Source organism: Nerophis lumbriciformis, unplaced genomic scaffold (genome assembly GCF_033978685.3).
Source record: "Nerophis lumbriciformis unplaced genomic scaffold, RoL_Nlum_v2.1 HiC_scaffold_102, whole genome shotgun sequence".
NCBI lineage: Eukaryota > Metazoa > Chordata > Actinopteri > Syngnathiformes > Syngnathidae > Nerophis > Nerophis lumbriciformis.
In genome coordinates, this window is record NW_027316634.1 from 52501 (window position 1) to 67157 (window position 14657).

The following is a 14657-nucleotide window of genomic DNA, read 5'->3' on the forward strand; positions in this document are numbered from 1 at the left end:
TGCCAGGCACCCCCGGGACACCGGTGGAACGCGGCCGGACTCGTGGTACTCCAACCCGGGCATAATTTTGGATATTTCCCGGTCCTTTTTTTCCCCAATTTCCCAACTTTTCTTCCGAATCACAGTGCGCCTTTGCTGGGTAAGTTGTGGACATGCCAGGCACCCCCGGGACACCGGTGGAACGCGGCCGGACTCGTGGTACTCCAACCCGGGCATAATTTTGGATATTTTCCGGTACTTTTTTTCCCCACTTTCCCAACTTTTCTTCCCAATCACAGTGCGCCTTTGCTGGGTAAGTTGTGGACATGCCAGGCACCCCCGGGACACCGGTGGAACGCGGCCGGACTCGTGGTACTCCAACCCGGGCATAATTTTGGATCAAATTCGGGACTTTTGCCCACTTTCCCAACTTTTCTTCCCAATCACAGTGCGCCTTTGCTGGGTAAGTTGTGGACATTGTAGGCGCCCCGGAACCCTGGTGGAACGCGGCGGGACTTGTGGGACTCGAACCTGGGTGTGATTTTGGACCAAATTCGGGACTTTTGCCCACTTTCCCAACTTTTCTTCCCAATCACAGTGCGCCTTTGCTGGGTGCGTTGTGGACATCGTAGGCACCCCGGAACCCTGGTGGAACGCGGCGGGACTTGTGGGACTCGAACCTGGGTGTGATTTTGGACCAAATTCGGGACTTTTGCCCACTTTCCCAACTTTTCTTCCCAATCACAGTGCGCCTTTGCTGGGTGCGTTGTGGACATTGTAGGCACCCCGAGACACTGGTGGAACGCGGCGGGACTTGTGGGACTCGAACCTGGGTGTGATTTTGGACCAAATTCGGGACTTTTGCCCACTTTCCCAACTTTTCTTCCCAATCGCAGTGCGCCTTTGCTGGGTGCGTTGTGGACATTGTAGGCACCCCGAGACACTGGTGGAACGCGGCGGGACTTGTGGGACTCGAACCTGGGTGTGATTTTGGACCAAATTCGGGACTTTTGCCCACTTTCCCAACTTTTCTTCCCAATCACAGTGCGCCTTTGCTGGGTAAGTTGTGGACATTGTAGGCACCCCGGAACCCTGGTGGAACGCGGCGGGACTTGTGGGACTCGAACCTGGGTGTGATTTTGGACCAAATTCGGGACTTTTGCCCACTTTCCCAACTTTTCTTCCCAATCACAGTGCGCCTTTGCTGGGTGCGTTGTGGACATTGTAGGCACCCCGGAACCCTGGTGGAACGCGGCGGGACCTGCGGGACTCGAACCTGGGTGTGATTTTGGACCAAATTCGGGACTTTTGCCCACTTTCCCAACTTTTCTTCCCAATCACAGTGCGCCTTTGCTGGGTGCGTCGTGGACATGTCAGGCACCCCGGAACCCTGGTGGAACGCGGCGGGACTTGTGGGACTCGAACCTGGGTGTGATTTTGGACCAAATTCGGGACTTTTGCCCACTTTCCCAACTTTTCTTCCCAATCACAGTGCGCCTTTGCTGGGTAAGTTGTGGACATTGTAGGCACCCCGAGACACTGGTGGAACGCGGCGGGACTTGTGGGACTCGAACCTGGGTGTGATTTTGGACCAAATTCGGGACTTTTGCCCACTTTCCCAACTTTTCTTCCCAATCACAGTGCGCCTTTGCTGGGTGCGTCGTGGACATTGTAGGCACCCCGGAACCCTGGTGGAACGCGGCGGGACTTGTGGGACTCGAACCTGGGTGTGATTTTGGACCAAATTCGGGACTTTTGCCCACTTTCCCAACTTTTCTTCCCAATCACAGTGCGCTCTTGCTGGGTGCGTTGTGGACATTGTAGGCACCCCGGAACCCTGGTGGAACGCGGCGGGACTTGTGGGACTCGAACCTGGGTGTGATTTTGGACCAAATTCGGGACTTTTGCCCACTTTCCCAACTTTTCTTCCCAATCACAGTGCGCCTTTGCTGGGTGCGTCGTGGACATGTCAGGCACCCCGGAACCCTGGTGGAACGCGGCGGGACTTGTGGGACTCGAACCTGGGTGTGATTTTGGACCAAATTCGGGACTTTTGCCCACTTTCCCAACTTTTCTTCCCAATCACAGTGCGCCTTTGCTGGGTGAGTTGTGGACATTGTAGGCACCCCGAGACACTGGTGGAACGCGGCGGGACTTGTGGGACTCGAACCTGGGTGTGATTTTGGACCAAATTCGGGACTTTTGCCCACTTTCCCAACTTTTCTTCCCATTCACAGTGCGCCTTTGCTGGGTAAGTTGTGGACATTGTAGGCACCCCGAGACACTGGTGGAACGCGGCGGGACTTGTGGGACTCGAACCTGGGTGTGATTTTGGACCAAATTCGGGACTTTTGCCCACTTTCCCAACTTTTCTTCCCAATCACAGTGCGCCTTTGCTGGGTGCGTCGTGGACATGTCAGGCACCCCGGAACCCTGGTGGAACGCGGCGGGACTTGTGGGACTCGAACCTGGGTGTGATTTTGGACCAAATTCGGGACTTTTGCCCACTTTCCCAACTTTTCTTCCCAATCACAGTGCGCCTTTGCTGGGTGAGTTGTGGACATTGTAGGCACCCCGAGACACTGGTGGAACGCGGCGGGACTTGTGGGACTCGAACCTGGGTGTGATTTTGGACCAAATTCGGGACTTTTGCCCACTTTCCCAACTTTTCTTCCCATTCACAGTGCGCCTTTGCTGGGTAAGTTGTGGACATTGTAGGCACCCCGAGACACTGGTGGAACGCGGCGGGACTTGTGGGACTCGAACCTGGGTGTGATTTTGGACCAAATTCGGGACTTTTGCCCACTTTCCCAACTTTTCTTCCCAATCACAGTGCGCCTTTGCTGGGTGAGTTGTGGACATTGTAGGCACCCCGAGACACTGGTGGAACGCGGCGGGACTTGTGGGACTCGAACCTGGGTGTGATTTTGGACCAAATTCGGGACTTTTGCCCACTTTCCCAACTTTTCTTCCCATTCACAGTGCGCCTTTGCTGGGTAAGTTGTGGACATTGTAGGCACCCCGAGACACTGGTGGAACGCGGCGGGACTTGTGGGACTCGAACCTGGGTGTGATTTTGGACCAAATTCGGGACTTTTGCCCACTTTCCCAACTTTTCTTCCCAATCACAGTGCGCCTTTGCTGGGTGCGTTGTGGACATTGTAGGCACCCCGGAACCCTGGTGGAACGCGGCGGGACTTGTGGGACTCGAACCTGGGTGTGATTTTGGACCAAATTCGGGACTTTTGCCCACTTTCCCAACTTTTCTTCCCAATCACAGTGCGCCTTTGCTGGGTGAGTTGTGGACATTGTAGGCACCCCGAGACACTGGTGGAACGCGGCGGGACTTGTGGGACTCGAACCTGGGTGTGATTTTGGACCAAATTCGGGACTTTTGCCCACTTTCCCAACTTTTCTTCCCAATCACAGTGCGCCTTTGCTGGGTGAGTTGTGGACATTGTAGGCACCCCGAGACACTGGTGGAACGCGGCGGGACTTGTGGGACTCGAACCTGGGTGTGATTTTGGACCAAATTCGGGACTTTTGCCCACTTTCCCAACTTTTCTTCCCAATCACAGTGCGCCTTTGCTGGGTGCGTTGTGGACATTGTAGGCACCCCGGAACCCTGGTGGAACGCGGCGGGACTTGTGGGACTCGAACCTGGGTGTGATTTTGGACCAAATTCGGGACTTTTGCCCACTTTCCCAACTTTTCTTCCCACTCACAGTGCGCCTTTGCTGGGTGCGTTGTGGACATTGTAGGCACCCCGGAACCCTGGTGGAACGCGGCGGGACTTGTGGGACTCGAACCTGGGTGTGATTTTGGACCAAATTCGGGACTTTTGCCCACTTTCCCAACTTTTCTTCCCAATCACAGTGCGCCTTTGCTGGGTGAGTTGTGGACATTGTAGGCACCCCGAGACACTGGTGGAACGCGGCGGGACTTGTGGGACTCGAACCTGGGTGTGATTTTGGACCAAATTCGGGACTTTTGCCCACTTTCCCAACTTTTCTTCCCATTCACAGTGCGCCTTTGCTGGGTAAGTTGTGGACATTGTAGGCACCCCGAGACACTGGTGGAACGCGGCGGGACTTGTGGGACTCGAACCTGGGTGTGATTTTGGACCAAATTCGGGACTTTTGCCCACTTTCCCAACTTTTCTTCCCAATCACAGTGCGCCTTTGCTGGGTGAGTTGTGGACATTGTAGGCACCCCGAGACACTGGTGGAACGCGGCGGGACTTGTGGGACTCGAACCTGGGTGTGATTTTGGACCAAATTCGGGACTTTTGCCCACTTTCCCAACTTTTCTTCCCATTCACAGTGCGCCTTTGCTGGGTAAGTTGTGGACATTGTAGGCACCCCGAGACACTGGTGGAACGCGGCGGGACTTGTGGGACTCGAACCTGGGTGTGATTTTGGACCAAATTCGGGACTTTTGCCCACTTTCCCAACTTTTCTTCCCAATCACAGTGCGCCTTTGCTGGGTGCGTTGTGGACATTGTAGGCACCCCGGAACCCTGGTGGAACGCGGCGGGACTTGTGGGACTCGAACCTGGGTGTGATTTTGGACCAAATTCGGGACTTTTGCCCACTTTCCCAACTTTTCTTCCCAATCACAGTGCGCCTTTGCTGGGTGAGTTGTGGACATTGTAGGCACCCCGAGACACTGGTGGAACGCGGCGGGACTTGTGGGACTCGAACCTGGGTGTGATTTTGGACCAAATTCGGGACTTTTGCCCACTTTCCCAACTTTTCTTCCCAATCACAGTGCGCCTTTGCTGGGTGCGTTGTGGACATTGTAGGCACCCCGGAACCCTGGTGGAACGCGGCGGGACTTGTGGGACTCGAACCTGGGTGTGATTTTGGACCAAATTCGGGACTTTTGCCCACTTTCCCAACTTTTCTTCCCACTCACAGTGCGCCTTTGCTGGGTGCGTTGTGGACATTGTAGGCACCCCGGAACCCTGGTGGAACGCGGCGGGACTTGTGGGACTCGAACCTGGGTGTGATTTTGGACCAAATTCGGGACTTTTGCCCACTTTCCCAACTTTTCTTCCCACTCACAGTGCGCCTTTGCTGGGTGCGTTGTGGACTTTTCTTCCCAATCACAGTGCGCCTTTGCTGGGTGCGTCTTGGACATTGTAGGCACCCCGGAACCCTGGTGGAACGCGGCGGGACTTGTGGGACTCGAACCTGGGTGTGATTTTGGATCATTTCGTGGCCTTTTGCTATGCATGCCTTCTCCCCGCTAGTTTGATGTGTGCTGCTGCAAAAGTTCCAAGAGGGCGTTTTTGCCCCCCTCCAAACTCCCTCTCTTTGTTTATAGTGCATATTTTCTGCTGGATCTACTCTCTATTTACTCCAAGGAAAAAAACTAGCCGGTCGCGGCAAATTTTTACAATCGGTCGCCAAACTACGGCACGAGGGCCGAACGCGGTACGCCGGCGTCCAAGATACGGCCCGGGGATTTTTTTGATTTTTTGGGCTTTTTTTGATTTTTTTGGACATGTTGGGCATCCCAGGACTCGGGTGCGACTGCAGGACGTGTGGGGCTCTAACCTGGGTGTGGTTTTTGGTCATTTTCCGGACTTTTGCCCACTTTTCCAACTTTTCTTCCCAATCACAGTGCGCCTTTGCTGGGTGCGTCGTGGACATGTCAGGCACCCTGGAACCCTGGTGGAACGCGGCGGGACTTGTGGGACTCGAACCTGGGTATAATTTTGGATCAAATTCGGGACTTTTGCCCACTTTTCCAACTTTTCTTCCCCACTCACAGTGCGCCTTTGCTGGGTGCGTTTTGGGCATGTGGGGGGCACCTCGGACTCGGGTGGGACGCGGCGGGACTTGTGGCACTCGTACCTGTGTGTGATTTTTGATCATTTTGTGGACTTTTCCCCAGACACTCTCCACTTGTCTACCCCACTTCCCCTGTGACTTTGCTGGGGGGGCGTTTCCCCGCTGTCCTTTGTAGTGTAAGGGTTACTTTTCTTTTTTTTCTGTCTGAAAATAGGGCCCCAAAAGGCCTCACACTCCCCGGGAAGACCTGATGGACGCCTCGGCGTCACTGAAACAGGCCAATCTGTCTGAAAATATGGCCCACGAAAGGCCTCACATTCCCCGGGAAGACCTGATGGACGCCCCGGCGTCACCGAAATACGGCAAACTGTCTGAAAATAGGGGCTCCAAGGGTTCCCCACTCTTTCTGGCCCACAAAAGGCCTCTCATTCCCCGGGAACACCTGTAGGACTCCCCGGCGTCAAGGAAATACGCCAAACCGGCTGAAAATAGGGCCCCAAAAGAACTGGAAATAATGTCTTTAATTTGGGGGGGTGATGTCTATAATTATGGGGGTGCATTGGAGGCGGGAGTCCACTGGAGGGCTCCACAACGTCTGAAAATAGGGCCCCAAAAGGCCTGGAATTAATGTATTTAATTTGGGGGGTGCATTTGCAGCGGGAGTCCACCGGAGGGCTCCATTTCCCCACTCTTTTGTTGACATATGGCCACAAAAGGCCTCTCATTCCCCGGGAAGACCTGATGGACGCCCCGGCGTCACCGAAATAAGCCAAACTGTCTGAAAATAGGGGCTCCAAGGGTTCCCCACTCTTTCTGGCCCACAAAAGGCCTCTCATTCCCCGGGAACACCTGTAGGACTCCCCGGCGTCAAGGAAATACGCCAAACCGTCTGAAAATAGAGGCCCAAAAGAACTGGAAATAATGTGTTTAATTTGGGGGGTGATGTCTATAATTATGGGGGTGCATTGGAGGCGGGAGTCCACTGGAGGGCTCCACACCGTCTGAATATAGGGCCCCAAAAGGCCTGGAATTAATGTATTTAATTTGGGGGGTGCATTTGCAGCGGGAGTCCACCGGAGGGCTCCATTTCCCCACTCTTTTGTTGACATATGGCCACAAAAGGCCTCTCATTCCCCGGGAAGACGTGATGGACGCCCCGGCGTCACCGAAATAAGCCAAACTGTCTGAAAATAGGGGCTCCAAGGGTTCCCCACTCTTTCTGGCCCACAAAAGGCCTCTCATTCCCCGGGAACACCTGTAGGACTCCCCGGCGTCAAGGAAATACGCCAAACCGGCTGAAAACAGGCCCCCAAAAGAACTGGAAATAATGTCTTTAGTTTGGGGGGTGATGTCTTTAATTTGGGGGGTGCATTGGAGGCGGGAGTCCACTGGAGGGCTCCACAACGTCTGAAAATAGGGCCCCAAAAGAACTGGAAATAATGTGTTTAATTCAGGGTGCATTTGCAGCGAGTGTCCACCAGAGGGCTCCAATTCCCCCGCTATAGTCCTGGTACTCTAAAATGATGGCACTTAGTCAAATTTCCGCCTTTTTTTGATGACTTCCAACTAGGAGAGGGACTAATTTTGAGTTCCGGACCCGGGTGGAGAACCATAGCAGGTCGGCCTTCTTAAAGGGAAATGCTCCTAGACACTTAGTCAAATTCACGCCTTTTTTTTGGACTTCCAGCTAGGAGAGGGACTAATTTGGTGTTCCGTACCCAGGTAGAGAACCAAGGCACGTCGGCCTTCTTAAGGGGACATCCTCCTAGACACTTAGTCAAATTCACGCCTTTTTTTTTGGACTTCCAGCTAGGAGAGGGACTAATTTGGCGTTCCAGACCCAGGTGGAGAACCATAGCACGTCGGCCTTCTTAAAGGGAAATGCTCCTAGACACTTAGTCAAATTTACCAAACTTTTCTATAGAGCCCTGGTACTCTAAAATGATGACACATAGACAAAAAACCAAACTTTTCTATAGAGGCCTGGTACTCTAAAATGATGACACATAGACAAAAAACCAAACTTTTCTATAGAGGCCTGGTACTCTAAAATAATGACACTTAGTCAAATTTCCGCCTTTTTTTGACTACTTCCAGCTAGGAGAGGGACTAATTTTGCTTTCCGCACCCGGGTGGAGAACCATAGCAGGTCAGCCTTCTTAAAGGGACATCCTCCTAGGCACTTAGTCAAATTCACGCCTTTTTTTTGGACTTCCAGCGAGGAGAGGGACAATTTTGCTTTCCTGACCCAGGTGGAGAACCATAGCACGTCGGCCTTCTTAAAGGGAAATGCTCCTAGGCACTTAGTCAAATTCACGCCTTTTTTTTGGACTTCCAGCGAGGAGAGGGACTAATTTGGCGTTCCAGACCCAGGTGGAGAACCATAGCACGTCGGCCTTCTTTAAGGGACATCCTCCTAGGCACTTAGTCAAATTCACGCCTTTTTTTTGGACTTCCAGCGAGGAGAGGGACAATTTTGCTTTCCTGACCCAGGTGGAGAACCATAGCACGTCGGCCTTCTTAAAGGGAAATGCTCCTAGGCACTTAGTCAAATTCACGCCTTTTTTTTGGACTTCCAGCGAGGAGAGGGACAATTTTGCTTTCCTGACCCAGGTGGAGAACCATAGCACGTCGGCCTTCTTAAAGGGAAATGCTCCTAGGCACTTAGTCAAATTCACGCCTTTTTTTTGGACTTCCAGCGAGGAGAGGGACAATTTTGCTTTCCTGACCCAGGTGGAGAACCATAGCACGTCGGCCTTCTTAAAGGGAAATGCTCCTAGGCACTTAGTCAAATTCACGCCTTTTTTTTGGACTTCCAGCGAGGAGAGGGACTAATTTGGCGTTCCAGACCCAGGTGGAGAACCATAGCAGGTCGGCCTTCTTAAAGGGACATGCCCCTAGACACTTAGTCAAATTTACGCCTGAAAATAGGGCCCCAAAAGAACTGGAAATAATGTCTTTAATTCAGGGTGCATTTGCAGCGAGTGTCCACCAGAGGGCTCCAATTCCCCCGCTATAGTCCTGGTACTCTAAAATGATGGCACTTAGTCAAATTTCCGCCTTTTTTTGATGACTTCCAACTAGGAGAGGGACTAATTTTGAGTTCCGGACCCGGGTGGAGAACCATAGCAGGTCGGCCTTCTTAAAGGGAAATGCTCCTAGACACTTAGTCAAATTCACGCCTTTTTTTTGGACTTCCAGCTAGGAGAGGGACTAATTTGGTGTTCCGTACCCAGGTAGAGAACCAAGGCACGTCGGCCTTCTTAAGGGGACATCCTCCTAGACACTTAGTCAAATTCACGCCTTTTTTTTTGGACTTCCAGCTAGGAGAGGGACTAATTTGGCGTTCCAGACCCAGGTGGAGAACCATAGCACGTCGGCCTTCTTAAAGGGAAATGCTCCTAGACACTTAGTCAAATTTACCAAACTTTTCTATAGAGCCCTGGTACTCTAAAATGATGACACATAGACAAAAAACCAAACTTTTCTATAGAGGCCTGGTACTCTAAAATAATGACACTTAGTCAAATTTCCGCCTTTTTTTGACTACTTCCAGCTAGGAGAGGGACTAATTTTGCTTTCCGCACCCGGGTGGAGAACCATAGCAGGTCAGCCTTCTTAAAGGGACATCCTCCTAGGCACTTAGTCAAATTCACGCCTTTTTTTTGGACTTCCAGCGAGGAGAGGGACAATTTTGCTTTCCTGACCCAGGTGGAGAACCATAGCACGTCGGCCTTCTTAAAGGGAAATGCTCCTAGGCACTTAGTCAAATTCACGCCTTTTTTTTGGACTTCCAGCGAGGAGAGGGACTAATTTGGCGTTCCAGACCCAGGTGGAGAACCATAGCACGTCGGCCTTCTTTAAGGGACATCCTCCTAGGCACTTAGTCAAATTCACGCCTTTTTTTTGGACTTCCAGCGAGGAGAGGGACAATTTTGCTTTCCTGACCCAGGTGGAGAACCATAGCACGTCGGCCTTCTTAAAGGGAAATGCTCCTAGGCACTTAGTCAAATTCACGCCTTTTTTTTGGACTTCCAGCGAGGAGAGGGACAATTTTGCTTTCCTGACCCAGGTGGAGAACCATAGCACGTCGGCCTTCTTAAAGGGAAATGCTCCTAGGCACTTAGTCAAATTCACGCCTTTTTTTTGGACTTCCAGCGAGGAGAGGGACAATTTTGCTTTCCTGACCCAGGTGGAGAACCATAGCACGTCGGCCTTCTTAAAGGGAAATGCTCCTAGGCACTTAGTCAAATTCACGCCTTTTTTTTGGACTTCCAGCGAGGAGAGGGACTAATTTGGCGTTCCAGACCCAGGTGGAGAACCATAGCAGGTCGGCCTTCTTAAAGGGACATGCCCCTAGACACTTAGTCAAATTTACGCCTGAAAATAGGGCCCCAAAAGAACTGGAAATAATGTCTTTAATTCAGGGTGCATTTGCAGCGAGTGTCCACCAGAGGGCTCCAATTCCCCCGCTATAGTCCTGGTACTCTAAAATGATGGCACTTAGTCAAATTTCCGCCTTTTTTTGATGACTTCCAACTAGGAGAGGGACTAATTTTGAGTTCCGGACCCGGGTGGAGAACCATAGCAGGTCGGCCTTCTTAAAGGGAAATGCTCCTAGACACTTAGTCAAATTCACGCCTTTTTTTTGGACTTCCAGCTAGGAGAGGGACTAATTTGGTGTTCCGTACCCAGGTAGAGAACCAAGGCACGTCGGCCTTCTTAAGGGGACATCCTCCTAGACACTTAGTCAAATTCACGCCTTTTTTTTTGGACTTCCAGCTAGGAGAGGGACTAATTTGGCGTTCCAGACCCAGGTGGAGAACCATAGCACGTCGGCCTTCTTAAAGGGAAATGCTCCTAGACACTTAGTCAAATTTACCAAACTTTTCTATAGAGCCCTGGTACTCTAAAATGATGACACATAGACAAAAAACCAAACTTTTCTATAGAGGCCTGGTACTCTAAAATGATGACACATAGACAAAAAACCAAACTTTTCTATAGAGGCCTGGTACTCTAAAATAATGACACTTAGTCAAATTTCCGCCTTTTTTTGACTACTTCCAGCTAGGAGAGGGACTAATTTTGCTTTCCGCACCCGGGTGGAGAACCATAGCAGGTCAGCCTTCTTAAAGGGACATCCTCCTAGGCACTTAGTCAAATTCACGCCTTTTTTTTGGACTTCCAGCGAGGAGAGGGACAATTTTGCTTTCCTGACCCAGGTGGAGAACCATAGCACGTCGGCCTTCTTAAAGGGAAATGCTCCTAGGCACTTAGTCAAATTCACGCCTTTTTTTTGGACTTCCAGCGAGGAGAGGGACTAATTTGGCGTTCCAGACCCAGGTGGAGAACCATAGCACGTCGGCCTTCTTTAAGGGACATCCTCCTAGGCACTTAGTCAAATTCACGCCTTTTTTTTGGACTTCCAGCGAGGAGAGGGACAATTTTGCTTTCCTGACCCAGGTGGAGAACCATAGCACGTCGGCCTTCTTAAAGGGAAATGCTCCTAGGCACTTAGTCAAATTCACGCCTTTTTTTTGGACTTCCAGCGAGGAGAGGGACAATTTTGCTTTCCTGACCCAGGTGGAGAACCATAGCACGTCGGCCTTCTTAAAGGGAAATGCTCCTAGGCACTTAGTCAAATTCACGCCTTTTTTTTGGACTTCCAGCGAGGAGAGGGACAATTTTGCTTTCCTGACCCAGGTGGAGAACCATAGCACGTCGGCCTTCTTAAAGGGAAATGCTCCTAGGCACTTAGTCAAATTCACGCCTTTTTTTTGGACTTCCAGCGAGGAGAGGGACTAATTTGGCGTTCCAGACCCAGGTGGAGAACCATAGCAGGTCGGCCTTCTTAAAGGGACATGCCCCTAGACACTTAGTCAAATTTACGCCTGAAAATAGGGCCCCAAAAGAACTGGAAATAATGTCTTTAATTCAGGGTGCATTTGCAGCGAGTGTCCACCAGAGGGCTCCAATTCCCCCGCTATAGTCCTGGTACTCTAAAATGATGGCACTTAGTCAAATTTCCGCCTTTTTTTGATGACTTCCAACTAGGAGAGGGACTAATTTTGAGTTCCGGACCCGGGTGGAGAACCATAGCAGGTCGGCCTTCTTAAAGGGAAATGCTCCTAGACACTTAGTCAAATTCACGCCTTTTTTTTGGACTTCCAGCTAGGAGAGGGACTAATTTGGTGTTCCGTACCCAGGTAGAGAACCAAGGCACGTCGGCCTTCTTAAGGGGACATCCTCCTAGACACTTAGTCAAATTCACGCCTTTTTTTTTGGACTTCCAGCTAGGAGAGGGACTAATTTGGCGTTCCAGACCCAGGTGGAGAACCATAGCACGTCGGCCTTCTTAAAGGGAAATGCTCCTAGACACTTAGTCAAATTTACCAAACTTTTCTATAGAGCCCTGGTACTCTAAAATGATGACACATAGACAAAAAACCAAACTTTTCTATAGAGGCCTGGTACTCTAAAATGATGACACATAGACAAAAAACCAAACTTTTCTATAGAGGCCTGGTACTCTAAAATAATGACACTTAGTCAAATTTCCGCCTTTTTTTGACTACTTCCAGCTAGGAGAGGGACTAATTTTGCTTTCCGCACCCGGGTGGAGAACCATAGCAGGTCAGCCTTCTTAAAGGGACATCCTCCTAGGCACTTAGTCAAATTCACGCCTTTTTTTTGGACTTCCAGCGAGGAGAGGGACAATTTTGCTTTCCTGACCCAGGTGGAGAACCATAGCACGTCGGCCTTCTTAAAGGGAAATGCTCCTAGGCACTTAGTCAAATTCACGCCTTTTTTTTGGACTTCCAGCGAGGAGAGGGACTAATTTGGCGTTCCAGACCCAGGTGGAGAACCATAGCACGTCGGCCTTCTTTAAGGGACATCCTCCTAGGCACTTAGTCAAATTCACGCCTTTTTTTTGGACTTCCAGCGAGGAGAGGGACAATTTTGCTTTCCTGACCCAGGTGGAGAACCATAGCACGTCGGCCTTCTTAAAGGGAAATGCTCCTAGGCACTTAGTCAAATTCACGCCTTTTTTTTGGACTTCCAGCGAGGAGAGGGACAATTTTGCTTTCCTGACCCAGGTGGAGAACCATAGCACGTCGGCCTTCTTAAAGGGAAATGCTCCTAGGCACTTAGTCAAATTCACGCCTTTTTTTTGGACTTCCAGCGAGGAGAGGGACAATTTTGCTTTCCTGACCCAGGTGGAGAACCATAGCACGTCGGCCTTCTTAAAGGGAAATGCTCCTAGGCACTTAGTCAAATTCACGCCTTTTTTTTGGACTTCCAGCGAGGAGAGGGACTAATTTGGCGTTCCAGACCCAGGTGGAGAACCATAGCAGGTCGGCCTTCTTAAAGGGACATGCCCCTAGACACTTAGTCAAATTTACGCCTGAAAATAGGGCCCCAAAAGAACTGGAAATAATGTCTTTAATTCAGGGTGCATTTGCAGCGAGTGTCCACCAGAGGGCTCCAATTCCCCCGCTATAGTCCTGGTACTCTAAAATGATGGCACTTAGTCAAATTTCCGCCTTTTTTTGATGACTTCCAACTAGGAGAGGGACTAATTTTGAGTTCCGGACCCGGGTGGAGAACCATAGCAGGTCGGCCTTCTTAAAGGGAAATGCTCCTAGACACTTAGTCAAATTCACGCCTTTTTTTTGGACTTCCAGCTAGGAGAGGGACTAATTTGGTGTTCCGTACCCAGGTAGAGAACCAAGGCACGTCGGCCTTCTTAAGGGGACATCCTCCTAGACACTTAGTCAAATTCACGCCTTTTTTTTTGGACTTCCAGCTAGGAGAGGGACTAATTTGGCGTTCCAGACCCAGGTGGAGAACCATAGCACGTCGGCCTTCTTAAAGGGAAATGCTCCTAGACACTTAGTCAAATTTACCAAACTTTTCTATAGAGCCCTGGTACTCTAAAATGATGACACATAGACAAAAAACCAAACTTTTCTATAGAGGCCTGGTACTCTAAAATGATGACACATAGACAAAAAACCAAACTTTTCTATAGAGGCCTGGTACTCTAAAATAATGACACTTAGTCAAATTTCCGCCTTTTTTTGACTACTTCCAGCTAGGAGAGGGACTAATTTTGCTTTCCGCACCCGGGTGGAGAACCATAGCAGGTCAGCCTTCTTAAAGGGACATCCTCCTAGGCACTTAGTCAAATTCACGCCTTTTTTTTGGACTTCCAGCGAGGAGAGGGACAATTTTGCTTTCCTGACCCAGGTGGAGAACCATAGCACGTCGGCCTTCTTAAAGGGAAATGCTCCTAGGCACTTAGTCAAATTCACGCCTTTTTTTTGGACTTCCAGCGAGGAGAGGGACAATTTTGCTTTCCTGACCCAGGTGGAGAACCATAGCACGTCGGCCTTCTTAAAGGGAAATGCTCCTAGGCACTTAGTCAAATTCACGCCTTTTTTTTGGACTTCCAGCGAGGAGAGGGACTAATTTGGCGTTCCAGACCCAGGTGGAGAACCATAGCACGTCGGCCTTCTTTAAGGGACATCCTCCTAGGCACTTAGTCAAATTCACGCCTTTTTTTTGGACTTCCAGCGAGGAGAGGGACAATTTTGCTTTCCTGACCCAGGTGGAGAACCATAGCACGTCGGCCTTCTTAAAGGGAAATGCTCCTAGGCACTTAGTCAAATTCACGCCTTTTTTTTGGACTTCCAGCGAGGAGAGGGACTAATTTGGCGTTCCAGACCCAGGTGGAGAACCATAGCACGTCGGCCTTCTTTAAGGGACATCCTCCTAGGCACTTAGTCAAATTCACGCCTTTTTTTTGGACTTCCAGCGAGGAGAGGGACAATTTTGCTTTCCTGACCCAGGTGGAGAACCATAGCACGTCGGCCT